The following is a 13132-nucleotide window of genomic DNA, read 5'->3' as shown; positions in this document are numbered from 1 at the left end:
TTGCAATGACTCCGATAGCAAGTAAATAGATTTATTTTGTTTTTAGGTGGAGATTTGTCAACAATCATTCTCACGATAGCTATTTTCTGATAGTGTATATACTGTAATGTTGAAGATCTGACATTGTTTTAAAGGTACAAACTCAACATATTTTATACAAGGGTTTTCTATGTTGAAATGAGGTTACCATGATGACATAATCCTGTGGTTGAAATTTCAACTTTAAAACAACAGTTTATGTCGATAACTTTTTTCAATTCCAATATATTTTCCAAGTAGATTCCATGTCGCAATAAGTTGACAAATTATGCTGAAACAACGTTGATTCAACCAGTTTGTGCTCAGTGCGGCAGTTTAATTCAATTCAATAGATCTTTATTGTTCCCGAAATACAATTCTTGATATTTCTTCCCATTGTAAATAAAGGTTAAATACTGGCAGGTGCAGTTATATCAGGCAGGCACACTGTAGTATAATGAGGCATGTAGGCGGAATAACATTATGATTATGACATGGTGGATCTGTTGAAGAAATACTCCTCCAACTCATACACAGTGTGGCATCCATCATTGCTACCGGGACCACAGTAATTGTTGATGTAATATAGGCTTCATTTTTTCACAATTGAATAGACATCAGGTAATTAGGCGGGCCAGCCACTCGGGCAGGTCTGGAGGGTTTGTAAGGGAATTAAATTGAGGTTGAGAGGAGTTTTGGGGGAGCGTTCGAGATGACAAACCCTCATTTCGGTCATCACACTTGATGAATAGAGCCCAGTCCACCCACACACATCTTACCAAGACAGAGAGGCAGCAAAGGCAAGGCTGTTGGAAAGGCACTTGCACCTCTCATGGACAAAACAGAACAGTCCTGGGGAAATAGGTGGATCCGGGATCTGTGTGCTTGATTCCAACTGAAGGTTGCTTTTTCTTAAATTGAAAGTGATGCTTTTCCAGATGAACATAAATCCGTGCAACAGTATATGGCTCTAAACTTTCTGTTCATTGCAATCCCTCAGGTTGGGTTTAGGCATTGCCTCGGGAGGGAAGCTGAAAACTTGGCCCTGTCTCCCACAATAACCAAGTCAAGACATTCTCTGCAGATGAAGACATTTTGTTCTGCCATCCTGGTTGTTTGGGAGAAAGTAAACTCTGCTACTTGGTGGCCTGAGCAAATCGAGACCAAGTCAAGACCGAGACTGCGAGGGGTGCGTGTGGGGTCCAAGAACGAGACCAGAAAAATGTCCACTTCAAGACCATGATTGTAATTGTGTCAAATCGCCAACATAATAAGAGTTGTTGTGTTTCTGTGTTCATATTTCAGAAGAATATACAGTATGGATGGTTTAGATCAAGGATGGGCAACATTGATGGGGGGGGCACAAAACATCTGAACTCACCACCACAGTGGCTCGCGGGTCTGCGTACCCACATCCTTAACAGAGCCAACCCTAGCCTGTTGGCGATCATAAGCCCAATTTTGTTGATGTTACGATTAAAGTAGGAAGCCCAGGTTTCAATTTTATTTTATTTATTTATTTAACCTTTATTTAACTAGGCAAGTCAGTTAAGAACAAATTCTTACTTACAATGATGGCCTACCCCGGCCAAACCCTAACCAGGAAGATGCTTGGCCAATTGTGTGCTGCCCTATGGGACTCCCAATCACAGCCGGTTGTGATACAGCCTGGAATTGAACCAGGGTCTGTAGTCACGCCTCTAGCACTGAGATGCATTAACTTAGACCGCTGCACCACTCTCAATAGGCAATAAGATATTTATGTGTCATGAAAGGAGTGTAGATATTTGTCCTGGCGAATCGGTTTTATACGCTGACTGAATAGAAGCTGACAATTATGATATGTTTTCCTCTGCTGGTCTTGGGAAGAAATGATGAGTCCTCACTGTCCGAGTCAAGACCGAGTACATATATATCTGACACAGAGACAAGTCCAAGACAATGTGTGGTCGAGACCGGACTCGACTACTACAACAATGCTTTATGTAATTATTTATTAGACAAGTAACCCCATCTTTGTTTCATTAAAGTCTAAAGATACATTATATCTTCATGAGCTTGATTAATCATGAACTAAAAGTTTATTTTATTTGTAAACCTACAGTGTCTTGCGAAAGTATTCACCCCCTTGGCGTTTTTCCTATTTTGTTGCCTTACAACCTGGAATTAAAATAGTTTTTTGGGGGGGTTGTATCATTTGATTTACACAACATGCCTACCACTTTGAAGATGCAAAATATTTTTTATTGTGAAACAAACAAGAAATAAGACAAAAAAACTGAAAACTTGTGTGCATAACTATTCACCCTCCCCAAAGTCAATACTTTGTAGTGCCACCTTTTGCAGCAATTACAGCTGCACGTCTCTTGGGGTATGTCTCTATAAGCTTGGCACATCTAGTTACTGGGATTTTTGCCCATTCTTCAAGGAAAAACTGCTCCAGCTCCTTCAAGTTGGATGGGTTTCGCTGGTGTACAGCAATCTTTAAATCATACCACAGATTATCAATTGGATTGAGGTCTGGGCTTTGACTAGGCCATTCCAAGACATTTAAATATTTCCCCTTACACCACTCGAGTGTTGCTTTAGCAGTATGCTTAGGGTCATTGTCCTGCTGGAAGGTAAACCTCCGTCCCATTCTCAAATCTCTTGAAGACTTCAAGAATTTCCCTGTATTTAGCGCCATCCATCATTCCTTCAATTCTGACCAGTTTCCCAGTCCCTGCCGATGAAAAACATACCCACAGTGTGATGCTGCCACCACCATGCTTCACTGTGGGGATGATATTCTCGGGGTGATGAGAGGTGTTGGGTTTGCTCCAGACATAGTGCTTTCCTTGATGGCCTCAATTTTAGTCTCATCTAACCAAAGTACCTACTTCCATATCTTTGGGGAGTCTCCCACATGCCTTTTGGAAAACACCAAATGTGGTAATTTTTTTCTTTAAGCAATGGCTTTTTTCTGGCCACTCTTCCGTAAAGCCCAGCTCTGTGGAGTGTACGGCTTAAAATGGTCCTATGGACAGATACTCCAATCACCGCCGTGGAGCTTTGCAGCTCCTTCAGGGTAATCTTTGGTCTCTTTGTTGCCTCTCTGAGTAATGCTCTCCTTGCCTGGTCTGTGAGTTTTGGTGGGCGGCCCTCTCTTGGCAGGTTTGTTTTGGTTCCATATTCTTTCCATTTTTTTTTAGAATGGATTTAATGGTGCTCTGTGGGATGTTCAACGTTTCAGATATCTTTTTATAACCCAACCCTGATCTGTACTTCTTCACAACTTTGTCCCTGACCTGTTTGGAGAGCTCCATGGTCTTCATATTGCCCCTTGCTTAGTGGTGTTGCAGACTCTGAAGTGTATACAGGTGTATATATACTGAGATCATGTGACAGATCATGTGACACTTAGATTGCACATAGGTGCACTTCATTTAACTAATTATCTAACTTCTGAAGGTAATTGGTTGCACCAGATCTTATTTATGGGCTTCATAGCAAAGGGGGTGAATACACATGCACGCATCACTTTTCCATGTTTTCTTTTTAAGTAAGTTATTTTTTGCATTTCACTTCACAAATTTTGACTATTTTGTGTATGTCTATTACATGAAATCCAATAAAAATCTATTTAAATTACAGGTTGTAATGCAAAATAATAGGAAAAATGCGAAGGGGGGGTGAATACTGTATGTATCATCATGATGGTTTTGTGTCTCAGAGCTTTAAGGATAAGTGTCTGAACTGTAATTTGGGAGGTAATGTCACGTGGATATCACAGCTCCTGCAGGAGTAGCACAATCCCACAGGAACAGCACTGATTCAAATGATAATGGCATAGGTTATAGGGTGCACTGAGCTATTGAATAGATACCGCTCCCACATTCACACCTACACACACAGTGAAACACCACACTATGCTCATCTGCAGCACACCATGCCTGGTAGATATCTGGCTGCCTGTGTTGTGTCACCCTGTTGGAGCGATGCTATGCTGTGGATTAGTTATGCTGTAGGATGATAAAAGACACATCTTTAGACGGTTTGACGAGGCATATGAGACTTGTGCATGTATTACTGAGCCTGCGGTGTGTCAGAGCAACACAGTGGAGGGAGGCATGCTTGCTAGAGTCGTGTGGGCCTCAAATGCTCTCCTCAACATCATTATTCTAATGAGAAATAGAACAGCCTCCCTCCTCCCTCTCTCACAACATCCCTCCTTTCATTATAATGTGGACGGCTGGACTCCCAGCTAACAATTCTAAGGAGAGAAAAAGTTTTGTAATGTTATCCATAATGTTCCCCCAGATGTTTGAGTGTCCACTTTTCCGTTAGTTTGGGGAACTTTCTGTGTATGTTAGCAAAAACCTAATGAGAACCTGTTATTATTGTCATTAGAGTTAGGGGAACATTCCCTAAATGTCAAACAGAACTTACCCAGAACGTGGTTGTCATGTTCTCATAATATCTAATATTAATGTTTGAGACACGCTTCATGGGAATGTTGCAAGAACATTCCTGTGCCCAGTTTTCTGACGGTTAGGAGAATATTCCATCAATGTCCCACCAAACACACACAACATGGTTGACATGTTCTCAGAATATAAGATATTAATATTCTAGACACTTTTCATGGGAACGTTGCAGGAACATTTCTGTAGATCAGTTGTCAGGACGTCACCTGATGGTCCCAAAGAAACATTCCCCCCTCCCCCGTAAATATTTTCCCTTACACATCACGCCTTATTACTGAGCCCATCAAGGCCCTGATTGGTGAATTACTAATCCATTCACAGCTCTTTGTCTGTTGGCAAGGTTAGGGACACACAGTGCATTTAACATAGTGTTTTCAAATTACATATTTGACATGATTATGTTGTGCATGTTCAATTATACAGTAATTATTTTTCGTTTTTAGGGCTTTCTGTATAGTGATCTGATGTTGGTGGGGCATTTTACCCTGTTTTAATGTTACTCCTGAATCACTATATAAAATAGTTTTTCTTGATTGTACTTTTAATAGAGCTGAGATTTACTTCGAAGTGCATTCACCCTATTGCTTACACCTATACAGTTGGTTCAGATTTACACAAGTGCATAGGGGGAAGAGGTTAGGGTTTGCTTCTGGACAGGGCCTAATTATACTGGCCCTGTCCTGTGGTGGATGAGTGACTCAGGCATCCACCGTCAGAAAGAGCAGGCGGATCACCACCGCAGTGAGGCTCCCATGTCCCATCCTGGTGATTGCGAACCTCCGTTCCGCCTGCCATGTAAGAAGCTGAGTCCCCAGTTTGTGGGGCCGCTCAAGGTCCTCCGGAGGGTCAATGACAATTCCCCACTAACTACCGGCTCTCACCATCTTCCATGTTTCCCTCCTCAGGCCGGGGGTTCCTGGTCCCCTGGCTGATGCAGTCCCACACGACACCCCTCCGCCTCCCTTGGGCATTGAGGGGAGCCCCGCCTATGCCGTTAGATCTCTCCTAGACTCCCGGCGTTGTGGGGGTCAACTCCAGTACCTGGTGGACTGGGAGGGGTATGGTCAAGAGGAGGGGTGCTGGGTTCCGTTGGACGACATTCTAGATCCCAACATCATCCAATAATTCCCCCTTTGCCTCGCCCTCGGGGCCGTCCTCCTGCCCGGCGTCGTGCTCCTGGCCGGTCTTGTCCTGCGGCTGGAGCCCCGCGTCAGGGAGGGGTACATTCACATCTACTCTCACTCCCCCTCTATACAGCGCTCGACATCGCTGGTCTACTAACCACCGGTCCTGGCAACCCATCATTACGCACACCTGGCAACCCTCATTACGCAAACTTGCGCCCCATCATGAAGCTCACCTGGACTCCATCACTACCCTGATTACTCCCCCTTTATCTAGCATCACTCTTCAGGCAATATTGGTTATGTTTCCTTGTCAGACGTTTCTCTTGTTTTGTATTGTTCATTATTATTAAACTCACTAACTGCACCTGCTTCCTGACTCCCAGCGTTGACGTTATAGACGTTGATGGAATGAATATTCTCCTAACCCTCAGAAAACTGGGCACATCAATGTTCTTGCAATGTTCCCATGAAATATGTCCAGAACATTAATTTCATATTCTGAAAACATGGCAACTATGTTCTGTATTTGTTTGGTGTGACCTGGATGGAATATTGTCCTAACCCTTAGAAAACTGGACACGGGAATGTTCTAGCAACGTTCCCATGAAACGTGTCTAGAACAGTAATATTCAATATTCTGAGAAAATAGTAACCATGTTCTGGGTAAGTTCTGACATTAAGGGAATGGTCTCTTGGAAACAGTCTGCACGTCACTGGGGCATTCCTATGAAAACTTTAGGTAAGGACCTAATGAGAGTCTTCAGGAAATGTTCTCTAAAGTTGTGGGATCGTTTGTTGTTAACGAGAGACAAAAGGGCTGTGAGACATGGGTTTGACTCTGGACACATGAAAGGTGGGATGTATACGAAGGGCACGGGGCAACAGAAGGTGAAGAGCAGAGGGGTTAATGATCTTGGAGATGGGGAACGGGCCGATAAACCAGGGGGAGAGTTTGCAGAGGGGCAGACCCAGAGGGGCAGATCCTTGGTGGATAGCCATACCTTCTGCCCAAGACGATACCAGGGAGCTGGAGCCCGATGGCGATCCGCTTGTCGTCGATACCTGGAGATGGTCTTGAAGAGGGCTGACCGGGCTCTCCTCCAGGTACAATGACAGCGGAGGACAAACATCTAGGCAGAAGGTATACCCACCTCCTCTTCCTGCTCAGGGAAGAGCGGGGGCTGATTCCCCAGAGAACACTCAAATGGTGATAGGCACGTGGCAAAGCAGGGAAGGGTGTTGTGCGTGTATTCCACCCACACCAGCTGCTGGCTCCAGGTGGTGGGGTTGGCGGAGACCAGGCGGCACAGGGTGGCCTCGATGTCCTGGTAGGCTCGCTCCGACTGACCTTTAGACTGGGGGTGGAAACAGGAGGACAGGCTGGCCGACGACCCAATGAGGGTGCAGAATCCCTTCCAGAACCGGGACAAGAACTGAGGGCCGCAGTCCATGGATCCGGAAGACGTGCTGCACCATGAGCTGGGCTGTCTCCTTGGCAGAGGGTAACTTGGGGAGAAGAATGAAGTAGGCGGCCTTGGAAAAGCGATCCACCATGGTCAGGATGGCAGTGTTGCCATCAGATGATGGGAGACCCGCGACAAAGTCCAGGGAGATGTGAGACCAGGGACGATGAGGGACTGGCAAGGTTGGAGGAGGCCAACGGGCATGACCAGATATTCGTAGTGGCCGCTGGTCATGTTGAAGGCGGTCTTCCACTCGTCCCCTCTCTCGTATCCGCACCAGGTGGTAGGCGTTACATAGATCCAGCTTGGAGAACACAGTGACCCCCTGGAGCGGCTCGAAGACTGAGGAAATGAATGGTAGTGGATAAATCCAGTAGCTAGGGAGTCCCCAATGTAGTGCTCCATAGCCTTGGTTTCAGGTCCCAACAGCGAGTACAGATGCACCCGGGGTGGCATTGTGCTCAGGTTGCAGCCATAGGGGCGGTGAGGCGGAAGGGAAGTGGCCCGGGACTTGCTGAACACCTCCTGAAGATCCTGGTACTCCACGGGAATGGGGGAGAGATCCGGAACCTCCTCAGAGTACACAGGAAGATGTCCCAGGGCAGGTTGCGCCGACTTCAGACAATGGACGTGGCAGAATGGACTCCAGCCCATGATGGCACCCGTCGACCAGTTGATGAGTGGGTTGTGTCGCTGGAGCCAGGAGAATCCCAAAACCACAGGGTTCTGGGGGGACTTGATAAGCAAGAACTGAATAGTCTCGCTGTGATTCCCTGACACACGTAGGTTGATGGGAGTGGTGTTATGGGTGACCCAACCTATTGAGCTCCCATCCAACACTCTAACATCCACGGGAATGGAAAGGGGCTGAGTGGGGATGTTCAGCTCGGAAGCCAGTGTGGCGTCCAAAAAGCTCTCATCGGACCCAGAGTCAATGAGGACCTGGAGAGATTTGGACTGGTTTCCCCACAGCAGAATGACATGAAAAGGGGTGCGAGTAAGGGAAGCAGAAAAGTTCCCCATATGGCCCACCAGAGTACTCGCTCCTGCCGGTGAGACTGGTCTTTTACCGGGCACGAGGACACAAAATGACCAAAAGACCCACAATACAGACAGCTCCTTGTGCTGATCCGGTGTTGCCGGTCCACTGGCGACAGCCCAGCCCTGCCTAGTTGCATGGACTCGGGAAACAGTGCCTCGGCCCTCGTCAGTGACTCTCGAGGAAGGTCGGGAAATCTCGGGTGCTCTCAGCCACGGGACTGTTGGGGACTTCCGGGATGACTCAGAGGCGAGATGGAATCCCTGGACGTGCGAGTGAAATTGAATTTCCTCTCCATCCATCGTTCCCGCAATCGTCCATCAATGCGGATGGCCAAAGCGATGAGGGAGTCAAAATCTGTGGGTAACTCCCGAGCCGCAAGCTCATCCTTAACCTCCTCCGAGATGGTGTACAGGAACATGTCAAACAGTGCTTCTGGATTCCAAGCACTCTCCGCTGCCAACGTACGGAAATCCACCGCATAGTCGGCCACAGTGCCTGACATACTTTTCACTTTTCAAAGATCCCTAGAAATGTACATGTTTTGAGCTCTTGTTGGAAGCAATCGCTCCCCTATTGCTGACTACAAATGATCTATAACTGGGATATTTACTCACTAACTAGCAAAGGATATGAACAAAATGTGCACATGTGGCTACATGCATCTTTTGCTTAAATCTCAAAACAAGAGCATCTACTCATGACCTCTCATGCTGTAAACACAGTCCAGTTCAAACACAGTCCAGTTCAAAGGGCACATATCAATATATGGCAATGGTCTGTTTGCATATAGGCCTACTGCAGCACTGATTGGTTATGCCGCAACGGGCTGAGTAGTGTGTGTGTCAATATAATAGAATCCTATTCTGATGCATTCTGCCTACAACAACATATCTTGCATAGCTTTTTGTTTCAGTATGTTGCATTGAAAGTGGCTAATATTGCACTGATTTATCAAAATTGCCGCAGTAAACGGAAACGTTGATAGTGTTAACAGGGAAAACTCTAGAACAGTGGTCACCAACCATTTCTGATTTAAGATCACTTTATGAGTCAAAATGTAAGCAGCTCAGGTTTTTTTTAACATGACTTAAAAAACGTAAGCTTATGCAACATTAACCAATTAAAAACAGTACTGTAGCAAGGAGATTTGTGCAGTAAGCTACAGGCCCAATACATTATCATAGCATATTGGCTTTGCTTGAATTCCCCTGCCAATGCATTGTTGTCCGGGCCATTTTTTTGCAATTATATAAAACAATTTGAGGTAGGCTACATGATCACACTGGTAATATATTCATTGTATTACTTGTGAGGCACAGCTGAGTGAGTATACATTTAAATAATTTGCTTTTTATTTTACCGGGCTGATGGTGCCTGCATCTGATGGTCAGTCTTAGAGGAGGGAGAGAGAAGCAGAGTGAGGGTCCTCTGCCTATCAGCATCCCACCGCTCTCCCTTTCCTCCGCTGACACTGACCAAAAAGGGACTCGGTCTTCCAGCTGATGGGGAAACTTGAGGGGGGGGGGGTGTAAATTTGCTGTCTGAGACCTTGTAACACTAACGAGTCACATGACACCGGGGAGGGAAAATGACTAATTGGGCCCAATTTGGACATTTTCACTTAGGGGTGTACTCACTTTTGTTGCCAGCGGTTTAGATATTAATGGCTGTGTGTTGAGTTATTTTGAGGGGACAGCAAATTTACACTGTTATACAAACTGTACACTCACTACTTTACATTGTAGCAAAGTGTAATTTCTTCAGTGTTGTCACATGAAAATATATACTCAAATATTTACAAAAATGTGAGGGGTGTACTCACTTTTGTGATATACTGTATGTATACTCTGAGGTGTGTGTGTGTGTGGTGTGTGGTGGGGTAACCTCGTGTCCCAGAGCAAGGCTGAAGGCCTGGGCATTCAATTGCAACTGACTAGGTATCCCCTTTCCCTATCTCCTGTGTGTCTCCATCATGTCTTTTCAGACCTCTCAGTGGGAATGGGCAAATGTCTCCCCCCCCGGAGGTAAACAGATGCATAAGGTGATGTTTGAATACATGAATTCAGATGAGGCACTCTCTTAATCATGTTATCGGGTTGCCGTGGAAACAGGAGCCATACCAACTGCTAGCTTAGATCACGGGGATATGTCAGTCTGCTGTGGCATGGCTGCTGCCTCTATCCCTCCTCATTACTGGACTGGGTAGAGATAAGAGGGAGTGGGAGGGTTCCGTGTTGCTCTATCTTCTCAGGGTCGTCAGGCTGTGGAGGCAGTGGCTGGTGACACAAGGCTAATGGCCATGTCGGAGCAGTGGTAACATGGGAAAGCAGTGGCTTTTCTTTTCCTTCTCATCCACCACTACAGCCCAAGGACATACGCCACAGGTCAGAATGGATGGGTGGAGCACTGAAGTGTTCCCAGAGATGTGAGAGGTCAGGATCAAACAGGGGGTGCATGTATTTCTCCTGTTTCACACTATACGTGTGTGGTGTGAAATGGAAATGGGTATTTTGCATATCCCCCCCCCCCGAGACACCCTCGGAGAGTGGAGTCACAGCCAGGGATCAGCCATTATTGACGGCAACCCTGGAGTAATTTGGTGCCTTGCTTAAGTTAAGGGTAGATCAACAGATTTTTCACCTAGTCGGTTAATTGGCACAACACTTTCACCGCTTGGCTACTTGCCCGGGGGCTTTCATTGTGTATTAGCCTAATTTTGGGGTTCCCATGATCTAGAGAAGTTTGTGAGAGCGAGGGAGAGGGTTTACTACAATGCCTGCAAGAGTAATGTCAGACCTCTTCAACTGTTGAAGGGGAAGAATTCGCACACCAATGAAAGTAAACATTTTTTATAATTTCGCTACCATCAGGCATGGTATTTCAAGACCGTCATACAGAACGCTATTTCATGGATATAGTCACTTCAACACAACACTGTTTTCAGCCATTATTCAGCCTGATGTGTGCAAGCTGCAACTAACTGACAATAATCTCTCTCTGTGGTCAGAAAGCATCAACAAAAGGACGGACAAAAATGTCAGGAATGTGGGGAATAAAAAGGCAGAAAACTTGCTGTTCATGATTTATTTCTGAGGATTGGGTGGTGTGTGTGTGTGTGTGTGTGTGTGTTTCTCGAGTCCTGAGGTTGACACATGGCATTATGAGGCAGATGTATGCACATCCTGGGGGGATATGACTGGAACAGGGAAAAATACACAAACCCAATGCCAACAAGAGACCACAATCTTTCTAATGTAAAAGAGGAAAAAGTTGAATACATATGGATAGAAAATGTGATAATTGTACTTCATGTATTGGCAAAATCATTAGTAGCAATAGGAAATTGATGGAGGTAGAAAAATAACAGCTCTGCCCTCATTTAATACAATTCAAACAGCCTCATGCAGGGTCATTATGCAATGTCAATATTTATGTTCTGTTTTCTTGAGAGAAAATGAACTCCGCACAATCAATTTATAGATCTTTGTCGTTGCTGTGAAAACAGCAGCATTAAAAAAAAATGTACAGCTGGGTAGTGAAAATGCCTTCATTATCTATGGGGGACGGGAGGGTTTCCCAGTGCCACTATGGCTTCCTTATCCATGCCATGGAAAGACAAACGCTACATTACTTTATGCACACCTAATGAGGCATGATGATGATTCTGGGGCTATCGGTTGACCATCACGGAACAACCAAAAGCTCTAACAACTAATCTCTTCCTCATTTAGGTCCATTAGTCCAGAATAGATTTGACGCCATTCCTTAATAATTAACTGTTTATGAATATGTTATGAATGGAATGCAGACATTGGTGATCTATGAGCCAAAGTTCAATAATGCTCCAAATAGCAAAACATATTCACATTGCACTACCTCACCTACCTCCCAGTGAAAACAATAGTCAAATATTAAAAATGCTTTCTACTAGGAGAGTGAACCTGCATGCTGCGATTGTCTATGAATACTTGTCAGGATTTGTCATGAACAATTAAAATCATTCAAGGGATTTGTGGTGACATGGTCATGGAAACACAAGTAAATATGGGATACAAAGTACCGTATATTGGAAACAGGTGATTCCACACAGGTGTGGATCCAGAGTTAATTAAGAAATTAACATCCCATCATGCTTAGGGTCATGTATAAAAATGCCCAGTTGCCCATTATTTTGGCTATCATGGCTAGAAGAAGATATCTCAGTGACTTGGAAAGAGGGGTCTCAAAGGAACATAGGGGGTTTAAAGGGTGCGTGTCTCAGTCACCAGATCTCAACCCAATTGAACATGTTTTCCACCACCATCAACAAAACACCAAACGATGGAACTTCTCGTGGAACAATCGTGTGGCATCACCCCAACAGAGTTCCAGACACTTGTAGAATCTATGCCAAGACACATTGAAGCGGTTCTGGTGGTTCGTGGTGGCCTAATGCTCTATTAAGACACTTTACACGGGTGTTTCCTTTATTAGGGCAGTTACCTACAGTGCCTTGCGAAAGTATTCGGCCCCCTTGAACTTTGCGACCTTTTGCCACATTTCAGGCTTCAAACATAAAGATATAAAACTGTATTTTTTTGTGAAGAATCAACAACAAGTGGGACACAATCATGAAGTGGAACGACATTTATTGGATATTTCAAACTTTTTTAACAAATCAAAAACTGAAAAATTGGGCGTGCAAAATTATTCAGCCCCCTTAAGTTAATACTTTGTAGCGCCACCTTTTGCTGCGATTACAGCTGTAAGTCGCTTGGGGTATGTCTCTATCAGTTTTGCACATCGAGAGACTGACATTTTTTCCCATTCCTCCTTGCAAAACAGCTCGAGCTCAGTGAGGTTGGATGGAGAGCATTTGTGAACAGCAGTTTTCAGTTCTTTCCACAGATTCTTGATTGGATTCAGGTCTGGACTTTGACTTGGCCATTCTAACACCTGGATATGTTTATTTTTGAACCATTCCATTGTAGATTTTGCTTTATGTTTTGGATCATTGTCTTGCTGGAAGACAAATCT

Source organism: Oncorhynchus mykiss, chromosome 4, assembly GCF_057628025.1.
Source record: "Oncorhynchus mykiss isolate SJ-2025 chromosome 4, ASM5762802v1, whole genome shotgun sequence".
Lineage (NCBI taxonomy): Eukaryota > Metazoa > Chordata > Actinopteri > Salmoniformes > Salmonidae > Oncorhynchus > Oncorhynchus mykiss.
The sequence above is the reverse complement of the archived record's forward strand: the minus strand, read 5'-3'. Positions refer to the sequence as shown.